Genomic DNA, 22,570 nt, shown 5'->3' on the forward strand with positions numbered 1-22,570 from the left:
TTTGTAAATTATTGACGACATATTTTACATTTTTTTCTATTAAGTCTTTGAAATCCAGCATGTATTCCATACTTAAAGCCCATTTCTATTCAGACACTAAATTTTCATCAGAAGTATTTAATCTGTATTTAAATTTCATAAACTTGCAATTGATAAAGTAGATTCACATGCCCAAGTTTTTTCAAACATACATAAGTTTTCTGCTAACTTTATTAGTTCTTAAACATAAATTAATTTGTTGGAATCAAGATTCAGCTCAATGGTATGTGTATTAGTCTGCTGTTGGTACTATAACAAATCATCACAAATTTGGTGAATTAAAACAAAATGAATTTATTATGTTACAGTTCTGAACAGTTACAGTTCTGACGTCCTAGAATTGAGGTGTTCATACGGCTGCATTGCATTTCTTCAGAAAGCTCTAAAGGAGGACCTTTCATTTTCCAGCTGCTATAGGCTGCCTCCATTCCTTGACTTGCCATCTGCTCCTCGTATCATTCTGACCTCTCCTTCCATCACCATACCTGCTTCTTCACCTTTCATTGTGATTATATTGGGACTAACCAGATAATCTCTTATATTGGGACTAACTGGAAAACTCTTCATCTCAAGATCCCCGACTTAATCTCATCTACAAAGTCTGTTTTGCCATATAAGGTAATATTCAGAAGTTTTAGTGATTAGGTCACAGGCATCTTTGGGGTATCTATTATTCTGTCTACTAGGGTATGTCAAGAAAGTGAAATAAGGCCACAATGGTGAATGTAAAGGGAACGTGGAGAGTTATAGTGATGGTAAACAAGGAAGGAGCCCTATCAGCAAAGTTTTGTAGACCATGGCAGGGATTTTGTTCTGTATCTTAAGACAATGGAAAGTCATTGAATTTGCATTTTGAAAAAATGCATTCTAACTAAAAAAATTAAAAATAGGTTGAAAGGAGGCAAAAAACATTGAAAATTAGTTGATACCTTGTGTAGTAATTAGATGATTGAACATAATGGCTTGGAATAAGGAGGTGGCCCTAAAGGTGGAGAGAAATGGAAATATTTGAGAGATATGGAAGAAGTAAATCTTGTAGGACTTGGCAATAGAGAAGTTAAGCAGTGGGTAGTAAGGGTCAAGGCCATGTTAAAGATGGTACGTAGGGGAGCCTGGGTGACTCAATCAATTGAGCATCCAACTCTTGGTTTCAGCTCAGGTCATGATCTCGCAGTTTGTAAGTTCCCCACATCACACTCTGCACTGACAGTGCAGAACCTGCTTAGGATTCTCTCTCTCCCTCTCTCTCTCTGCCCCTTCCCTGTTCATTCTCCTTCTCTCTCTCTCTCTCTCTCTCTCTCTCTCTCTCTCTCTCAAAATAAATAAACTTTATATATATATTTTAAAAAGATGGCACATAGGTTTCTAACATGCTGAACTGGATAAATAGTGGTTCAGTTCACCACAACAAAAAAACACAGCTCAGACCAGGTCTATTTGGGGGAAAAGGGATGTGGTTTTGAACATGTTGAGTTTGAAGTGACTTTAAGAGAACCAAACAGGGGCACCCGGGTGGCTCAGTTGGTTGAGTGTCCAACTTCGGCTCAGGTCATGATCTCACAGCTTGTGAGTTGAAGCCCCACGTCAGGCTCTGTGCTGACAGCTTGGAGCCTGGAGCCTGCTTCAGATTCTGTGTCTCCCTCTCTCTCTGCCCCTAACCCACTCTCATTCTGTCTCTGTCTATCTCAAAAATAAATAAACATTAAAAAAAAAAATTTAAAAAAAGAGAGAGAACCAAACAGAAAGGTCCGTGGGTAGTTGGAGATAGAAATTCAGAGTTTCCTCTGTGTTGCAGAAGAAATTCAAAGCTTTGGTTTTCAGGTGGTTATTTAATCCTTGTGTATGAATGAAATCACCTAGAATAGAGGTCAGCAAGAAGAGTGTCTAGGACGTAGCACTGAGAGACCTGAACATTCAATGACCAGATAAAAAAGGCACCAAGAGCCTACAGCATCAAAAAAGACAAGAAAATAGTATTAAAAGAGGATGTCGTCAATAAGGTTGATGCTCCTAAGAATTTAGGGAGTGGACTTCTGGAAGGTCAATACCAATTCACCTACACTATTAGTCCATAAACTTCGGTGGAACAGGTTACACCCTTGAGGTCAGGGGTAACTACCATGCCTCCCCACCAGGTTTAAGTAAATTATAGCCGTGGTAACTGGTTTAGAGGTGGGCATGTAACCACAGAGTGTTAATGAGATCCATTTGTTGATACTTCTAGGAAAGAGAGTATCACTCTTTTCCACGGTCTTGAAACTTGAGGAGATACAGAGCCTGAAGCTGTTACTGCCATTTTGCTACCAGTATAGGACTAGAGGCAGAAAAGAAAGATTGTGAGAAACCAAATATTTATGACATTTTTTTGGCTCCAACTCCAGCTGTGCCTGAAGCTTGATCTAGCCTACACTCTCAACTTAGATGAGCCAATAAATTCTTTTATTTTCGAATAAGCCAAGGAAGTACAAAATGTCACTTACAATAGAAAGAATGCTAAATTCTATGGGAGGATAAATGAAATGTAACCTATGTTTAAGGCCTTTAAAGAAAATGCCTTATATATCAAGATGATCAAAGGTTGACAAAAATTCTTATCATAATCATAAGAGATTATGAAAGCAGATAAAAATATCTCGAGAGCAGGAAAATAGATTAAAATACCAGAAGAGTTTCTATGTTATGAACTCCAATTTGTGAAACAGTCAGAAATAAATAGGAATATATTAAATTAGAATTAAAAATTATAGTCCCAGACTGCCTTAAAGTAATTTCTTTATTGTGACCAGAAATCTGGTTCCAAGGTTTTCTTGTTCTCTTTTGTCTTGAGCTTGTATCTTTCATGAGCCCTGAAATGGCAATTTTACAGATGCATGAATTATAATATTCATGATTTCCATGGCATTGTAATTGTACTCAGTAATTATAATTTTCATTGACACAAAAGTTACAGACTCCTGGGACTTGCTCAGTAGAACTTAAGACCGTTGCTAGGCACCTCACAAAAGTGATTTTCCTCTTTGTGGGAATTGAAGATTTTGACCTTGAATAACTTTTACCTTTGGAAGCGAAAATGTACTGACCTTGTCTTCTATGGACCCACTTATTTTTTTTATTTTAACTTCAGTATAGTTAGCATACAGTGTTATATTAATTGCAGGTGTACAATAGAGTGATTCAACAATTCCATGCATCACCCAGCGCTCATCACCACAAGTGCACTCCTTAATCCTTATCACCTGTTTCTCTCCTCTCCTCTAGCAAACATCAGTTTGTTCTCCATAGTTGAGGCTATTTCTTGGTTTGTCTCTCCCTTTTTTTTTCCTTTGTTTGTTCTATTTCTTACATTCCACATATGAGTGAAATCATATGGTACTTGTCTTTCTTTCTCTGATTTATTTCACTTAGCCTCACACTCTCTAGTTCCATCCATGTTATTGCAAATGGCAAGATTTCATTCGTTTTTATGAATGAATAATATTTCATTGTGTGTGTGTGTGTGCGTGTGTGTGTATACACAAATATATATACCACATCTTCTTTATTCATTCAACTATCTATAGACATTTGGGTTGCTTCTATAATTTGGCTGTTACAAACAGTGCTGCTATAAACATAGGGGTGCATGTATCCCTTTGAATTAGTGTTTTTGTATTTTTAGGGTAAATACCCAGTAGTGTGATTACTGGCTCATAGGGTAGTTGGATTTTTAACTTTTTGAGGACCCTCCGTACTGTTTTCCACAGTGGCTGCACCAGTTTGCATTCCCACCAAAAGTGCAAGAGGGTTCCTTTTCCTCTACATCCTTGACAAAACCAGTTGTTCCTTGTGTTTTTTATTTTAGCCATTCTGACAGGTGTGAGGTGATACCTCATTGTAGTTTTGATTTGCATTTCCCTGATGATGAGCGATGTTGACCATCTTTTCATGTCTGTTAGCCGTCCATATACCTTCTCTGCAGAAATGTCTGTTCATGCTTTCTGACCATTTTCTAATTAGATTGTTTGTTTTTTGGGTGTTGAGTTATATAAGTTCTTTATATATTTTAGACACTAACCTTTTATCTTCTGTGGACCCATTTATTAAAAATTCACCAAAGTGTGGGGCTGCCATGACTCCAGAGAATGGATCCAGTTGAAGAAAATCTACAGACATCTACTGAGTACTCATTATATACAAGACAATGTGCTAGGAAGACTCAAAGGCTTAAGGCATGGTTCTTGTTCTCACAGAGCTTGGAAACTTGTGGCAGAGGTAGGACATATTCATGAAAAGTCAAATATCAATATAAAGGAATATATAATAAGTGATCAAAAGAACTGTGCAAACAATAAGAACTTAGATGCTGGAAGAGCAAGAAATCAGTGTGGGATGGAATGCCTTGAGGGCAGGTACAAGTGAATGGGCAGAAAAGAAGTAAAGAGTTCCTCAGGCACAAAGCTCTTCATAAACAACCAGAGGGGGAAAGATGTTGACGGGTAACTGTATTATTATAGAACAGTCTGCTGGAGCAATGATTCTTACAGAGTTCAGTTGGGGAGAGGGGAGCTTGAAAAGACTGGAAGTCATTAAATGACAACCTACAAAATTTAAGCTACATCTTGTAGGAAATGAGACTGCTGAAGATTAAGTCAATGGAAGCGGACCATCTCTCCTCCTCAGTATCAAAGCCCTCATCGCTGGTAACATGACAGCCTGAACTTGGTTCGTGTGTGAAATAAACTTTGTGTTGATCAACACAGTGTAAAATTTCAAGTGAGAAATTGCAGAGGTAAGGACTGGGTCATGGGAAATTGGGGCATTGTATTGACAAAACTAGATTTGCACCTTACGGTAGCTGCCATGTGGAAATGAGATTTAACAAGGACGAGACTAAAAGAAGCCCAGATACAAGGCCATTGCAAAGCCCTAGGCAAGAGTTCATGAAGGCCTGTCCTAAAGTGGTGATCATAGGATTGGGGAGGAGATAGGTTCAAGGGCTATTTAGAAGCCACATTGTTAGGACTTGATGATTATCACTGACTGTCAGGAGTGATGCGAAGGGAGGATTCTAGAATGACTCCCAGATTTCTGACCTGAGGGGATGAGGTTGTAAGTGGAACCATTAACCGGGATACAGGAAGGGGTAGCTTTGGGAAAGGAAAACATTGGGTTCAGTGTTGCATATTGTGTAATCCAGAACTTGCTGGCTGCAAGTCCTGGAAAGCCATGTCAAACTACCTTGGGCAACTTCATGGTTCATAAAGCCAGATGATGGAAAGGTATAGGTAGCAAAGACTTCACAACTAAATCTAAAATTATCAGGACTTGCTCTCTGTCATGCCCTCTCTCTCTCTTCTTTTCATTGCTCTCCCTCTCTGCTTGGCTTCTGCCTGTAGTGAGGGCTCATTCTCTCAAGGCCCTCCAAGTGGCAAGGGACATGTCTGCCAGCAGTCTGGAATGTAAAAAGAAAGAGACCTGTAGCTTCCACTGCTGCATTGAAAAGCCCCAGGAAAGAGACACAAAGGAATAAAACAGTGAATTAAATGGTCTAAGTCTCTGGTCTTGAGGAATTATAGTCATAAAAACATAGAAACTTGAGGCCATCGCCAGTACCTCCAGAGGGCTGAATCCTGGCACATATTAAGAGTTCAATATATGCTTGTTAAATCAAAAGATGATTAAGGGCACTTTTCATGAGTAAAATCTTTCAATAAATAGTTTGGTTGCATACATTTTGTCTATTGCATAGATTAGAGCAAGGCAGTCCTCTTTCCCCACACCCAACTCATGTGCCAAAACGTTACATACACATAGGTGGAATTTTTGGATAGAAGGGCCAGTTTCTTTCTGCAGTCATACTCTACTCCCAATGCCTGTGACAGCTCCTTCCAGCTACAGGAGTCAGAATACATGTTATACCTCTCATCCAAAACTCCTTCCTCCCCACCATGACCACCACGGCTATCATCACCTTGAGATCTTGCCAACTCATGCTCCATAATATTATCTACCACATCTCCAGTTAGGAGAGAAGGCTCAAAGCCCTAGCAGAGCACTTCTAAAGACCATAAAACAAACTTTATCTCAGTAAAGGCTGGTTTCTCTTCATAATTGAGTTCCTGGATGGACACACTCAACAGTTACAAACAAAAACTAAAATCAGCTTCCAGATCTATGCAGTGTATCTTCAGTATTGGAGCACATGACACTCTTCACCTTTTGTCTGAATCTCAATATATTTATTTAGTTTTATTCTATTTTTATTTAGTTTTATTTGTGTAGGCTGTCAGTAACACTTATTGAGGGCTACTTTATTATGCATGATACCATACTAAACACCAAAGGATATATATAAAAGCAGCTAGGATCCCCCAGAGCACAATCAAAAGAGTGACAAGAACAGTAATTATTTGCTAAATCTAGATCAGACCCCTCCATCTCAGTCTCTGAATTCCAGTGTCCCTGAACCTCTTCTTTCTGATCCTAGGAGATCCCACACAGATTCATAAGTGGCCATGATCATTTTTCTCCTATTTTATGGCAGCTTCCAGTTCATTCATCATTTTAAAAGGTTACCTGCTTTCCCTACTGTTACTATCACACTTCCTGTCATCACCAGGTGGGTGTGGCCTTGGCTATAGCTACACGTTTATTTTGTTCTGGCTGAACAGTGGAATCACACACACACACACACACACACACACACACACACGTGATGTACTGTATTACCAGGCTACAAAATAACTCTACTCCCAGATTCCATCTCATGGAGTACTCTAAAGTTTTAGTTCTTTGTTCCACTTGCTTTTTATTATAACCCTCCTGTCAATGACTGGCACTTATCTGTAGAAACTACCTTCAAAGTATACCACAATTAAAATCTCTAGGAGCTGGGCCTTCACCCCTACCATCCCTAAGCCTCCTGCCTTCCTGCCTTAGCCATGGTCTTGTACCAAGTTCATACACACCCTCCCCCCATTCAGGTATGTTATTTTCCTTTTGGGTGCTCACTCTAAGGGGGCTCCTGGTTTCTCTAACAGCTCAGAAGTCTTGGGCCTAGAGTGGTGTAGAGTGGGCTATGCCCCCCAAAAGGGCCCACACCAGTCTGGATTCACAGCAAACAATTTAGGCCTCTGCCCCTGAGGTTCTCTCTACACAAAGACAATTTATGGTCAACTGTTTGGAGCTCAGAGCCATTTTCCTAAGGAAACAACAGAAAAGGAATATGTTGAGAGAGAGAGAGAACTCACAAAAGTCCATTTGACTCACTTATCTCATCTGGAGTTCTATATGTACTCCAGAACCTACCTAACAGTACAGCACAGTTCTACTGTCTCTATGGGAAAATGAGCTCTGAGTTCCAGCCGTGAACATACCTGTGTCTCTGGTATCAGCAGGGACAGGCCAGCATTCACCTTCCGCAGCCTGCCAACCCAATGGTAGGGAAACGCCAGAAGCCTAGAATGTTTTATTTTTAAGAAAGGGTTTGGGGTGAGGGGGACGCTGGGAGGAGGAACCAGACTGTAGAGGGAGGAGAGCTGGGGTGGAGGGTGGGAGAGCCCAGCAGCCTCTGGGTTTTAGGGTCTTCCAGAGACACAGGCTGCTTTCCTGAGCTTCTCCCCACAAGACACGCCTGGTCCCCACTACAGCACTGCTGCTATAGAGAGCTAGAGAGGGGGGAGTTCCAGTGCAAGAGTGCGTAGGAACTAAGGAAAATGTGTCTGCGGTCTGTGGGTTTCTAGGTGAGGTCAAATAAGGAGTTAAAAAAAAAAACTTTTAAAAACTAAAGCTAGATTGATATTGTGATCAGTACTATGTTTGTTAAGGAGGTCAGATCAAATTTAATACCTATCCCGTAGCTTTCTGAATTATACAACCCACAGAAATACTTAACGTTTATAAGTCCCCTTGGATGTGACCCTTTTGCAGACATGAGAGAACGTTTCACCTCTATGTCCAATCTCTCTCTCTTATTTACACTTTAATTAATACTTGGCTTCTGTGGAGTCAGGGTAAATCTGCTTGCAAATAAAAAAATTTAAGTGTGGAGAAAACAAGCATGAGCCTCTATTTTATTTCCTTGGATCTGTTTGAAAGGCCAAGGAAAAAAAATGTTTCCCTAGGTTGTGGAGTAGGGAAAGGGGTACAAAAGGTTTCCATACAGTAGTCCCCCCTTATCTGCAGGGAATAGGTTCCAAGACCCCCGGTGAATGCCCGAAACCACAAATGATACTGAACCCTATATATGTTTTTTCTATACGTACATATCTAGGGTGACGTCTTATTGATAAAGTAGGCACAGTATGAGATTAACAATAACTAGTAATAAAAAAAGAACCATTATAAATTGATGTAATGCAATAAAAGTGATGAGAATCTCTCTCCAAATATCTAATTGCCCTGTACTCACCTTACTTGTGATGATGTGAGATGAGAAAATGCCTCTGTGATGAGAAGTCGGGTGAAGGACGCAGGATTGTGACGTAGAGGTAGGTGACCACTGACCTTCTGACCCGTCGTCAGCAGGCATCTGCCTCCAGTTGGCTGTTGATGGGGCAGAAACCAAGGAAAGAAAAACCACAGACAAAGGGGGACTGCTGCATTTTTAATTGCTCCTGTTAGAAGGCTCAGAAAAGTAAAATTTAAATGACAATAGTAATATGTAAGCGAGTTTTTTTTACTGCAAGTATGGATGGATTTATTTATTTTTTTGTAGGTTTTTAAATTTGAATTCCAGTATAGTTAACATACAGTGTTATATTAGTTTCAGGTGCACAATATAGTGATTCAATACTTCCATTCATTACTCACTGCTCACCATGCTATGTGAGCTCTTTAGTCCCCATCACCTATTTCACCTATCACCCCACCCACTCAATGGACTTAACTAAGTGTTGTTTTCTCTTATTTAAGTCCACTTCTATAGTCTACATTTTTTTAAGTTTATTTATTTATTTTGAGAGAGAGCACGTGCAGAGGGAGGAGCAGAGGGGGGTGGTGGAGAGAGAGGAGAGAGAGAATCTCAAGCAGGCTCCACGCTGTCAGGGCAGAGCCCAATGCAGAGACTGATCCCAGGAACCAGGATCTCATGATCATCACCTGAGCTGAAATCAAGAGTCGGATGCTTAACTGACTGAACCACCCGGCACCCCTCTTGTTCTACATTTTAGATATTATGATGTCAAACTACTTTCACATGACCACATACCAGAAGTGAAAAAAAGAAAAAGGTGGCTTAGAAAATTTACCAGATTCAGGAAAGATTGGAACCGATGAGCTATTTTACATGCCAGAATCCTAGTGGCTTTGGTAATGGATTAACAGATTAATAGTTCCATAACTTCTTAGATTCAATCAATTCAACAATATCTTCTGAGCCATTCTGTACTAAACAATGTAGTGTGTGACGTGGAGATAGACACACAAAAGCACACTGTGGGCCAAAAAGGCCCCATCACCTGTGGAGTTTCTATGTCTTTATTCAATTTACATGTATGACAAAGTAGAGATCTCTGTTTTACATGGAACCAACCCCCAAACCAAGTTGCCTCTTGCTTTCTGAAAGGAGAGAAGGGGCGGGAACCCAGGTGAGCTCTGGGAGATGGCTATTATTTGAATAGACTGAAAGGTCACTTTGGAGAGCCCAGGTAGGTCAAGCTCAGCCCTCACAAGAGACTGTGAAGAAACTGGCCTGCTTGAAGCAGGGAGGGGTGGGGTGGGGGGGTGTGGTGGGAACAATTGGGAAGCAATGAAAGAGAGGAGATAGTGTTTGGAAAGATGGTCCTACCTGGGGTGTGGAGGTGGGTGGGAGGAAGGTCACTAATTGTGAGGTCACTGCCATCTCTAAGAGGGAGATGGGAGGGTCAGCACCGGTGTGGTAGCATGAAGATGAAGAGAGGGGGACCTACAAAAGGCTTGTCAACAGAAATACTGATGTAATAGGCAGCTCATTAGACTAAGAAGGGGGCAATGCATTTACTTTTAAAGCTCTAACTTTGGGTCTTCTTTTTTCTCTTGAGCCATTTTCTCTCCACGTTTCTTTTTTTATGTCTGTTTAAATTATTATAAAAGTGCACATGTTTTACTTTGGAAAATGTGAAAAATATAGAAAAAATATAAAGAAGGCATTGAAAAGCACCTCTCCTCTCACTGCCCAGAGATGGTTTGAGATAACCGTTTTGGTGTATTTTTCCCAGCCTTGATTGGTGACTTTAAGAGGGATTATTAAATGAGGTGAGCTAGGTTGAGTACAAAGGTAAAACAGCTTGAGTTTCTCCGTCCTTGGCCCTTGGCCATGATGCAGGCAGAGCCACAGCTGTCCTGTCACTTTCAGACATCAGAACCCTTGCATGTGCAGAAGTGAAAAAGTCCCATGGGATCTACATCAAGGCAATGCTGCTTTCTCCCACCAGCCTAGGCCTTTCTGGACCTTGGGGACTGGGAGCTGAGAAGGAGGCAATGGCCTGGTCTTTCCTGCTTCTTGTCCCACCGCAGGGATCCCCCAGGAATTTCCCCATGCACTTACCCCAAATGTAAAACCAAGGCCTGGGTCCCACTGCTGCCCCCCACCCCTTTCTCTGCCCAGCCAATTTCTCACTTTCAGATACCTCCAGGGCAGCATCAGGCACAAGGGTCTGTGCAAAAAAGCACACTCTAACCCTATACATTCACCTCAGATCATTCCTTCTGAAAAAGAAAAAGGAAAGGAAAATTAAAGTACTAGGCTTCTTTAATTTTTCTTTTTCTTTCTAAAATTTATACTACATAATGCGAGACTGTATTTTAACCCCTTTCTTGAGAATGTGAGGATACTATTATCAATTATTTTCAGCTTTGGGCTTTGACAAAAAGTTCAATAGAAAAATTTCACTTCACATTCTAATACCTGTATAACAGGCACACACACACAAACACACACACATACATAATATAATATAATATAATATAATATAATATAATATAATAATAATAATTTGAACCACATCACATCATTTTACACCCTACTTGCTTTTCATTAGTATCATATGGTGAGTATTTCCCATGTCAAGGAAGTATTTTCCAAAAATGTGATTTTTATTGGCTCATAATTTTTATTATATGACTGTCCATTTTTCATTAATTATTCAACCATCACCTGATCAGACATTTACAATTAGGCTAATATAATTATCACTGCAATAAACATCCTTGCATGTAACCTTGTTCACATCTTTGATTATATCCTTAGGATAATTCCTAGGAGGAAAATGTTTCAATCAAAGGTTATGGAAATTTTTAAGGCTCTTGATACATAAAGCAGAGAAAACCCTTCAAGAAAAGTGGAATAACTACCCCCCTTCTAAAATAATAATAATCATAAATCATAAATAAATTAAAAGGGTTCAGTCAGTTGAACATCCAACTTTGGCTCAGGTCATAATCTCACAGTTCATGAGTTCAAGCCCTGCATCAGACTCTCTGCTGTCAGTGAGGAGCTTGCTTCAGGTTCTCTGTCCCCCTCTCTCTCTGCCCCTCCCCCTCTCAAAAAATAAATTAAAAAAATAAATTTAAAAAAAAGATATGCTTGGGTGGCTCAGTCAGTTAAGCGTCCAACTCTTGATTTTGGCTCAGGTCATGATCTCACTGTTGTAAGACTGAGCCCCATGTTGAGTTCTGTGCCAGCACAGAGCCTGCTTGGGATTCTCTCTCTCCTTCTCTCTGCCCCTCCCTGGCTCACATCCAAGTGCTCTCTCTAATAAATAAATTAATTAATTAAAAAATTAAAGTGGAGGGGCGCCTGGGTGGCTCAGTCAGTTGGGTGTCCGACTTCAGCTCAGGTCATGATCTCACAGCTTGTGAGTTCAAGCCCCATGTCGGCCTCTGTGCTGATAGCTCAGAGCCTGGAGCCTGCTTCAGATTCTGTGTCTCCCTCTCTCTCTCTCTACCCTCCTCAGCTCATGCTCTGTCTCAAAAATAAATAAGCATTAAAAAAAACCTTAAAAATAAATAAATAAATAAATACATAAATAAATAAATAAATAAATACATAAATAAATAATTAAAGTGGAATAACCCTCACACACCTTGTACCCAATCATTTTTACCATATTCTTCACCTTTGCAATCCGATTAGTGAAATAGCATATCAAATTGTTTTGATTTATATATATATATGTATATATATATATTTATATATAATTCTATATATATAAATAATTAAGGCAGATTCTTATTGACTCTTTCTATTTCTTCTTCTGCAAATGGTTCATGGCCTCTACTCATTTTTTTCTTGCAATGTTAGTATTTTCTTACTGATACATAAACTCCATGTAATAAGAATAGTTACCGCTTTTTTTGGTCATGTTGTATTTATTGCAAGTGTTTCCCAATTTCTTTGATTTGATTTTGTTTAGCATACTCTGCCTTGCAGAACCTTTTAACTTTTGTTCAATCGAATCTGTTGGTATCTTTTTCATATAACATATAACCTATTCTATTTAAGAATAAAAAGAGGGTTATTAGAAGGATAGTAGTTAGCTCACAGAAACATACAAAGAGATCCTACAGAAATCAGGGCAACTCTGATTTTAGGAAATGAAACTAATCTCAACATCATCCAACCGGTAAGTCTGTTCTTCTGCTTCCCTCATTTCCTCTGGTCTCCATTTGGCTTCTTCTATGTCTACCCTCAGCTTTCTCCAGACTGATATCCTTTTAGCTTCTAAAAGAGAGGCCAAAATTACAAAGAATGAAATCTTGCCATTTGCAACTACGTGGATGGAACTAGAGGGTATTATGCTAAGCGAAATTTGTCAGTCAGAGAAAGACAAATATCATATGACTTCACTCAGATGAGGACTTTAAGATTCAAAACAGATGAACATAAAGGCAGGGAAGCAAAAATAATATAAAAACAGGGAGGAGGACAAAACATAAGAGACTCTTAAATATGGAGAATAAACAGAGGGTTACTGGAGGGGTTGTGGGAGGGGGGATGGGCTAAATGGGTAAGGAGCATTAAGGAATCATTGTTACACTCTGTGCTAACTTGGCTATAAATTTTTTAAAAAATAAATTAAAAATAAATAAGTAAATAAAAATAAAAGAGATGCCAAGAGGACTTATCTTCGGGTAGAAAATCCTAGAGAAGGACTCTGGCTGACTTAACCTTGTGAAAAGCTTACCTCCAGGCCTGTCCTTGTGCCAAGAAAATGAAGGACTCTGATTTGCCAGAAAAAGGATCTATCCAGAGAGAATAGGGCAGCTAACCTGAAACAGTGGGTTAGGACACTAAGCAAACAAAACAAAATAAAACAGAAACAAAAAAAATCAAGTGTTCATTAGACACTTTTCCTCAGTACTTTCTTTTACTAGTATGCTGTTTTTTTCATCCTGAAATCAAGAAATTTTTCTTCTGGATTTCATTTTTTATATGTGGCTCTACCTTCACCAAATGCTTTATTCCTCCTCCTGATATTCACTTTATCATTTCCGCTGATGTGGCCATAGCCAGTATGGCTAGTTCAGGGCCCTGTGTCTTTCTATGTGGTCTAACAAGCTCATGTTCCTGGTTCCCCCCACCTCTAACACACACACACACACACACACACACACGCTCCCCTTCCTCAGTTCATCCTGCACACCCTCACAAAATTGACATTCCCATAATATCACATCCATCCCTTTAATAATGTCATTTTCCTCTTCACAAGCCTCCCTGCCCCGCCCATTTATTAGAGAGGAAGTGACAGCTAATGTGACAATGAAAATGTTATTTTGTGCAGCCTTCACAACTCTGCTTGGTAGATAAAATCTCCATTGTATAGAAGGGAAACTGAGGCTCGGAAAAGTTAAATCACTAAGTAACATGTTGTTTGGATGTAGCGGACCTGGGACTGAATCTATGTTGCCTGAATCCTTATACAGAAAACCAAGCTCCTCACGATGGATGGGCCTCAAAATAGAGTCTAAACACCTTAACCTTTTTCAAATTCCCAGGCTTTGCTTCCTTTTGTTGCCAAACCTCTATCCCTCAGTTTAATCAAGCCTGTGTGTTTGTCTCCCAATGCCACCACCTCTACCCCCAAGCCTGACAGCTTCTCTTGTACTTGGAGTAAAGAAATACTTTCTCACCAGTTCTCTGCCTACTCCCCTGCCCCCCACTTTTCACCCTATTGAGAGTTCACCTTCCTTGAATCTCTGCTTAATTTTACTTATTCCATTAAGTCTCTCCTGATTATCTAAATAAATTGTAAAAACTTTAAAAAACAAGGCAGTGGGGGCAGGGAGCACCTGGGTGGCTCAGTAGGTTAAGCGTCCAACTCTTGGTTTTGGCTCAGGTCATGATCTCACAGTTCATCAATTCAAGCCCTGCCAGTGCGGAGCCCTGATTAGAATTCGCTCTCGCTCTCGCTCTCGCTCGCTCTGCCCCTCCCCCACTCGCATGCTCTGCATCTCTCTGTCTCTCTCTCAAAATAAATAAATAAATAAATAAATAAATAAATAAATAAATAAACAAATAAGTAACTTTTTTAAAAAGGTCTTTCCTGATTATCTCACAAAAATAGTTTTTTCAAAATGCCTAAAATATGCTTCTCTGATATCCATTTAATTACTATTGTCTTTTATGCCCATGTAATGTTTTAACTTTTGACCATCTTGCAAGCTAGATTGTGAGCCTCTTGAGATCAAGTCTATGCCTTATACATCTTTGTATTTCCACATGCTTAGTCCAAGGCCTTGTAAGAAGAAATTAGCCAATACATGTTGGTCCATGTCTGTTTCCTTCAACCCGCTGTATTGGGAGACGTAAGAATTCTTCAAGATTTTCCTCCTCTTGGCAAAATATTAGTTCCATGTTAAGCCTTTCAAATCTTTGGCCTTTCCTATTAGGATGAGTGATTTTCATGAGTGAAGATAATATCAACCGTAAAATCGTGAGATTGTAGATAAATATATTGGGAAAATTTCACTACATATATGCAGTTTACCTCCTCGTAAACATGCAAAGGGAACTTGCTCCTACATTCCAGAATATGGGAGGTGTTACTGATACATCTTAATAATAGTTCATAGCATCTAAAGAGATAGGAAACTACTTTTAAAGGACATTACATTAAATTTTTTATCCCTTACTACTCACTTTCTAGTAGATTTTACAATATTATTTTTTTTATAAGAAATTACCAGTTATGGGGAGACACAGTGTTTTTGAGGAATGTGGAGAAATCGGCTAAAGATTGTTTTATTTGGGAGGTTCAGAGCATCTGTTTCAATTGGCATTGCTTTGAAAATTGCAAGAAACTTTGGCGATGACAAATGTTTACAATTTGCATCCACATTGTTACTAACACAATAGCCTGTTAAATCCCTTGCCATGAATAAGAGCAGACTGCAGGCCATCCACATGACTTACCAAGGGGGAAACAGACATTATTCACAAATTTTAATTGCTCCTATGGCACCAACAGTCTGAAAACGAAACATAAAAACGTAGCCTTGGGGAAGTTTTGCTGTGCAATGACTTTAGTGCAAACCTGACCACAGGGACCAGTGCCTCTATCACAATTATGCAGGGACCAGAATAAAATAAGTTTATCGTTTCAACCCAAGTCCTAGGGGACAATTGGCATATTTTAAAACTCATCCTATCCACTGCAAGCTCAAAAACTCCTACACTTGACCCAAAATAAAGAAATCAGAGATTACATTGATATGGAAGGTGTATTTGATGCTCATCCCTAAGGGGAGTTCCTCCTGATCAAGGTCCAAACATTCTACTAAATACAGGAAGAAAAAAATGCTTCCATATCCTCCTTATCTAGAGAAATTAAGCCTATAGTATTGCAAAATGAATATCAAATTTGCGTCCAAAAGTTGAGTTATTGTAAAAGATAATTTTAAGCACAATTTTTGAGAAAAAATTAATCTTATCAAAAAAACTTTAAGAAGAATGAAAGTATTAGGAGGCTTTTTGTTTTTGTTGCTGTTTCTTCCCAACAAAGAGTCATTCATATTCCCTCAAGGACCACCGTCCTGTGGGAGAGGGCTTAGCAGACACTGACAATTAAGTGCTAAGTGTGAGAGAAACCAGCCAATAGGCTGCCTGGAAAATTAGGCTGATCTACCTCCCTAAAAACAAGACTTAGAGGGTTGCAAAGCTGATGAAGAGAATGACCAGCAGGGATGATGAGAAACACCGAGTCAGAGAAGAGCCACAAAAGAGGCTACCAATGATCCTGAAATCCAAAAATATGTGTCCCAAACCTGATCTGGCTGCAGCTCTCGCTGCTGATGGAATCACCATCGTTCTGATTGCCACGATTGTCAAAACCACAGACCCAGCTGGCCCTGTCCTCAAAAATGTGTCCTAAATCCTACTGTGTCTTATGACCCTGCTCTTATCTGTGGCTCCTATAAGCAAAATTCTCAACACCTTGGAAAACATCACTTCTCTGCTTAAAACCCAGCAATGGTATCTCATTCTACACAAAGTGAAGCTGAAGTTCTTTAAATGGCCTACAGAGCTTTGGCTAATCTGCTCCAAACTTAGCCCTTCACTCTAGATGTGTTGCTCTTCCTGGCTTGTTCTTCCCCCGGATTTGCACCTGGATGACGTCCTCACCTACAAGTCTTTGATTAGACATCTCCTTCTCAATTAGTCCTACTCCGACTTTCCAATACAAAGCTGCATCATGCCCTAGGACCTTGCAGTCTATACCATCCTTCCTCTATTCCACTCTTGTTTCTTTTTTATAGTACGATCACCTTCTAACATACTATGTAGTTTATATATTACATTTGTTGTTTATGTTTTTATGCTTCCCCCCCCCCCCCCATTAAATGTGTAAGTTCTTCAGGAACAGAGATCTTTCTTTTGTTCACTAATGTATTCCAAATACTTCCAAGCACCTGGGACATGTAGAAGTTAAATAATTATTTTTTGAATAAATGAATGAATGACTCCATATTTTATCTGTGAAGAAACTGAGGCACAGACAGGGTAAATAATTTGTCGAACTGAAAAGTAGCAAACTCCCCTTTGTTTGGTACACATTTCCCACTGTCTTGGGAAGACATATTCCATGGGTTAGAACTTGGTAGAGATGCTGAGTTCTGAATGGATGAACCTCCAAAGTTATGAAAGCCAACATTACACAATAATTAAATTTTAAAAACAGGCAGACAATTAGAAATAGAGTGGAGTAAGAGTCCTGTATGCTGCTACCCAAAATAAGGGAAAAAATGAAAGAATGTAATTGTTTACACGTTTGTCCATCAAACTTCTTTACATAGCTTGAGTATTTAAACTTATAATTATAAACTTATAATCATAAATTTCCAATACAAATCATGTTGTTTACTTGCAACATGGTTGTGTAATCAGATTTCCTTTCCAGGCTTATGAAGACATTTTCTTTAGCATCTCTATCAATTAATATTTACTTACTTATTCCAGATTCATTTCAATAGTTTTCCTTTCCCTGTTTATAGCTTGCATTTTACTTCCCTCTTCAGTTTTTTTTTTTGTTTAATTTTTCATCACATGTGTTGTTTTATATATTTTGCACAGCATCTGCCATAGCTTATCTTTGTGTTAATTCTTAGTTAGCTTAACTCTTTAGTTAGCCAATGAAACTTTTTCTCCCTTTTCAATTTTTTGGTGCCTATGTGTCATTTTTTCTGACTGTACTTTTTGTAATAACTACTTCTTTGCAATGAGAATTTTAAACCAGTTCCATATAAATTTGGGGATCAATTCTCTGTGGTTTCTCTTTTGAAAAAAAAACAACAGAAATTTGTTATTGAGATGGTCTTCCCTTTTGGGTTTTCAACTAACTTCCTGTTTATATTTGACAATTCCATCTAAATATTCTTCCTTTCTTGAGTACCTGGGTAGCTCAGTCAGTTAAGCATTGGATTCTTGGTTTCGGCTCAGGTCATGATTTCATAGTTCATGGGTTCAAGCCCTGAGTCAGGCTCCACGCTGACAGCATGGGGCCTGCTTGGGATTCTCTCTCACCCTCTTCTCTGTCCCTCCCCTGCTCATGCAAGCACATGCACACGTGCTTTATCTCTCTCAAAATAAATAAACTTAAAAAAATAACAATAAATAAATATTCCTCCTTCCCATGCTGCATATCTTTTGTTTCTTTCTCTTGCTTTATTGCTCTGGTTAAAACTCCCAGTTCTATGTTAAATAAGAATGCTACGAGTAGACATCTTTGCCATGTTTTCAATCTTAGAGGAAAAGCGTTCAGTCTTTCACCATTAAGTATAATGTTAGCTATAGGGTTTTTTGGTATATTTTCTCTTTTTTTTAATTAAAAAAAATTTTAATGTTTATTTGCTTTTTAAAAATTTTTTAAATGTTTATTTTTGAGAGAGAGAGAGACAGAGCGTGAGTGGGGAAGGAGCAGAGAGAGAGGGAGACACAGAATCCAAAGCAGGGTCTAGGCTCTGAGCTGTCAGCACAGAGCCCAATGTGGGACTTGAACTCACAGATTGCAAGATCATGATGTGAGCCGAAGTCTGATGCTTAACCAACTGAGCCACCCAGGCTCCCCTAGATTTTATCAAGTTGAGGATGTGTCCCATCATTCCTAGTTTTCTGAGAGTTTTTATCACAAATGTGTATTGAATTTTGTGATATGCTTTTTCTGCACCAATTGAGAGGATAATGAGATTTTTAGACTGTTGATATGGTAGATTACATTCATTGGCTTTTTAACTTAGATATAATTTACAACATAATGCACACATTTAAAGTGTACAATTCCATGGCTTTTAAAATATTCACAGGATTTTAAACCATCACCACGAATTCCAAAACATTTCATCACCCCAAGAAGAAACTCCATACCCTTCAGCAGTCACTCCCTTTCTCCCTACTCCCTAGTCCCTGGCAGCTACTAATCTGCTTTCTGATTTTATATATTTTCCTATTCCGGATATTCATATAAATGGAATCATACAGTATGTGGCCTTTTGTGACTGACTTCTTTCACTTAGCAAAATGTTTTCAGGGTTCCTCTGTGTCATTCTTTTTTTATGGCTGAATAATATTCTATGGGATGGATACAGCATATTTTGTTTATCCATTTATCAGCTGATAATATCTTGGTGGTTTCCATTTTTTGGCCATTATGAATAATGCTGTAATGAACATTCCTGGCAAGTTTTTGTGTGAACATATGTTTTCCATTGATGGATTTTAAATATTGAACCAGCTTTAAATAGCTGAAATAAATTCCATTTGGTGGTGATGTATGTATGCTTCTTTTTATATGTTGCTAGGTTTGATATTATAAAATTTTGTTGAGATTTTTGTGTTTGTATTTATGACAGATTTTGGTCTATAGTTTTATTTTGTTTTCTTTGTATTGCCTTTGTCTGGTTTTAGTATCTGTGCTGCCATAATAAAATGACTGTGAAGTATTCCTTCCTCTTCTATTTTTTGGAAGAGACTGCATAAAATTAGTCTTAATTCCTCTTTAAATATTTAGTAGAATTCTCCAGTGAAACCATCTGGTCCTGGAGATTTCATTTTCAGGAGTTTTTCAATTATGAGTTCAATTTTCTTACCAAGAAACAGCCTCTTAACTAGAGAGAACAAACTGATAGTTAACAGAGGGGAGGTGGGTGGAGGAGGGGGGAAACAGGTAATGGAGATTAAGGAGTGACTTGTGATGAGTACCAGTGTTGTGTGGAAGTATTGAATCACTAAATTGTATACCTGAAGCTAATGTAACACTATATATTAAATAACTGGAATTTAAATAAGAACTTAAAAAAGTAAAAACAAAAAACAAGTTCACTTTTCTTAACCATTACAGGATGTTTAAATTGTCTATTTCATATTGGTTGGTACTTTGTGATTTTTGAGGAATGAGTTCATTTATTTTAAGCTGTCATGAACATTAACAATATTGTATTCTTATCCTCTTACTGGCTGCAGGATCTGTAGTGATGTCCACTGGTCCACTGTTCCAGTGCTGATATTGGTGATCTGTATCTTCTCTGTCAGTCTTGCTAAAGCTGTATCGATTTTATTTGGGTTTATTTTGCTCTTCTTTTTTTTTTTTTTTTTTTTAGATAGGCACTTAGATTTCTGATTTGAGACCTCTTCTCTTTTCTAACAAAGATTTGAGAACTTTTCTCTTTTCTAACAAAAGCATTTCATGCCATAAATTACTCTGCTTCAGCTGCGTCCCACAAATTTTAATGTTGCGTTTTAGTTTTCATTCCATTTGATGTATTTTTTAACTTTTCCCTTGAGACTTCCTCATTGATCTACGGATTATTTAGAAGAGTGTTATATAATTTCCATGTATTTCAAAATTTATTTATTCTATGCTATTGATTTCTAGTCTGATTCTATTATGGTTAGAGAGTGTATTCTATATGATTTCAATTATTCTAGATTTGTTGAGATTTTTTTCACAGCCCAGGATATGTATGTGAAAATTTGAGTGGGCAGTTGGCAAAACATGTATTCTGCTGTTGTTGGGTAGAGTACTCTATAAATATCAATTAGATCCTCTTGGCTAACTGTATTATTTAGTTCTTTTACATTTTTTCGGCTAACAGTTTTATCAATTGCTGAGAAAGGAGCGTTGAAGGACCCAACTATAATTGTGGATTTGTTTATTTCTCCTTTCAGCTTTATCAGGTTTTTTGTTTTTCAAATATTTTGAAGCTCTGTTGTTTGGTGCATGTACTTTGAGGAATGCTGTGTCATCTCGGTGGGTTGATCTTCATATAAATAAATATCATCAGGTTCTGTGCTACAAGTGGGATCATCCCAGGCAGTTTGTGACCAAAGCATACCAATTCTCAAACTCAATATTGCCAACGTGCAAAACAAGTTTAAAAACGTTTTTAGTAGACTTTTTTTTTTAAGTTTATTTATTTTGAGATAGAGAGCATGAGCAGAGGAGGGGCAGAGAGAGACGGAGAGAGAGAGAATCCCAAGCAGGCTCCGCACTGTCAGCATGGAGCCCCACACAGGGCTCAAACTCACAAACCGTGAGATCATGACCCAAGCAGAAACCAAGAGTCAGACTTAACTGACTAAGCCACCAGGCATCCCAAAAGACTTTATTTTTTAAATCATTTTTAGGTTACCACAAAACTGAGCAGAAAGTACACCCTGATTCTACACACACATAGCTTCTCCCTCTACTACCCTGCATCAAAGTGGTACATTTGTTACAACCAATGAACCTGCACTGACATATCATTATCTCCCAAAGCCATTAGCTCACATTAGAGTTCACTCTTGGCACTGTATATTTTATGGGTCTTGATAAATGTATAATGACATATATCCACTATTATAGTTACAAACAGAATAGTTTCACTACCCTAAAAACCCGCCTCTGTGCTCCTTCTATTTATTTCTTCCTTTTCCTTAATGCCTGGTACAACTGATCATTTCACTGTCTCCTTACAAACTGGAGGTTTTCAACCCAGCCATTTATACTAGTTAAAATGGGTTAACTGCTTTAACAAATGTACACAAAAATATATAATACTTCAAACTCAACAAAAATATTTTTCCTCTCACATAAGTCTAAAACACATATCTCTGATAGGAGGGCACCTCTCCTCCATGTGGTGATTCAGACTCCTCTCATCTTGTGGCTCTGACATCTTTAACATGTGGCTCCATGGGCATCACACTCATCTACATCACAGATGGGAAAGGAATGCGGAAGATAATGTGTGAGGGATTTCTAAGGGCTTGGAATGGAAATGGGGTAAAACTCCTCCCAACTGCAGTAGAGCCCAGGAAATGTAGGCTAGCTATGTGCTCAGGAAGAAGAGAAAATGGTCTTAGTGAGCATCTCACCAGTCTGTGTCACAGGTCTAAGGAACCTAAAGGGGTCCATGGATAGACTTTAGGGGTTTGTTTAAGCATTCAGAAGACATATACAAAATGTTGCCTTCAATTGCATTTTGCAAGGGAAAATTGCATTTTCCTAGGCAGAGGGACCAACTAGCCCTTTCTCAATTAGGCAAGTATGCTGGGAGAAGTCAAATTTAAACTGAGGCTTAACAATAGGTAGAGAGGTAGGAGGGTAAGATAGAAGGTAAGGGGAATCTAGGCAGAAAAACATCACAAGCAGAGGCACAAAGATGGGAGATTATGTGTTTGAAAAATGGCCAAAAGCTCAGACTAGCTGAAGTATAGAGTTTATTTGGAAGAATATCCATTTAGTTATGCAAATTCATATGGCTCATCTATGTGCCAGGACCTAGAGTAGACACTGGCTCGGTAAGGGTGAAAACAGAGCAAGAGGGACAATTGAACAATGAGATATGAATAGCTGCTACAGATATGTAGGATGCCATGAGAGCCTGCTACAAGGACACTAATCTTACCCCTAGAAGATTAGAGGAAGTGATATATAGGTTGAACCCTGAAGGACAAGCATGTGTTAGCTAAGAGTGGGCAGAGGAGAGCCATATTTCAGGCCTGAAGGCATAATAAAGTATGTATCATATACATAGAAATGGCTGCTAGAAGTCCTCTTTGGCAGAGGGGAAGAATGAAAGAGGAAGAATGGCA

General features: G+C 38.7%; 1 long non-coding RNA gene across 1 annotated transcript; it reads right to left on the minus strand.

The window, feature by feature from the left end:
• Nucleotides 1-2,797: 2,797 nt before the first annotated feature.
• Nucleotides 2,798-14,410, minus strand: LOC131490064 (uncharacterized). Its single transcript, XR_009250930.1, has 5 exons — nucleotides 14,290-14,410; nucleotides 13,182-13,266; nucleotides 12,619-12,718; nucleotides 8,429-8,562; nucleotides 2,798-2,885 (listed from the first exon to the last, which is right to left on the minus strand). It is a non-coding gene; the product is annotated as an uncharacterized LOC131490064 (long non-coding RNA).
• Nucleotides 14,411-22,570: the final 8,160 nt, after the last annotated feature.

The sequence above is a fragment of the Neofelis nebulosa genome, chromosome 11, assembly GCF_028018385.1.
Source record: "Neofelis nebulosa isolate mNeoNeb1 chromosome 11, mNeoNeb1.pri, whole genome shotgun sequence".
In the NCBI taxonomy this organism is placed as follows: domain Eukaryota; kingdom Metazoa; phylum Chordata; class Mammalia; order Carnivora; family Felidae; genus Neofelis; species Neofelis nebulosa.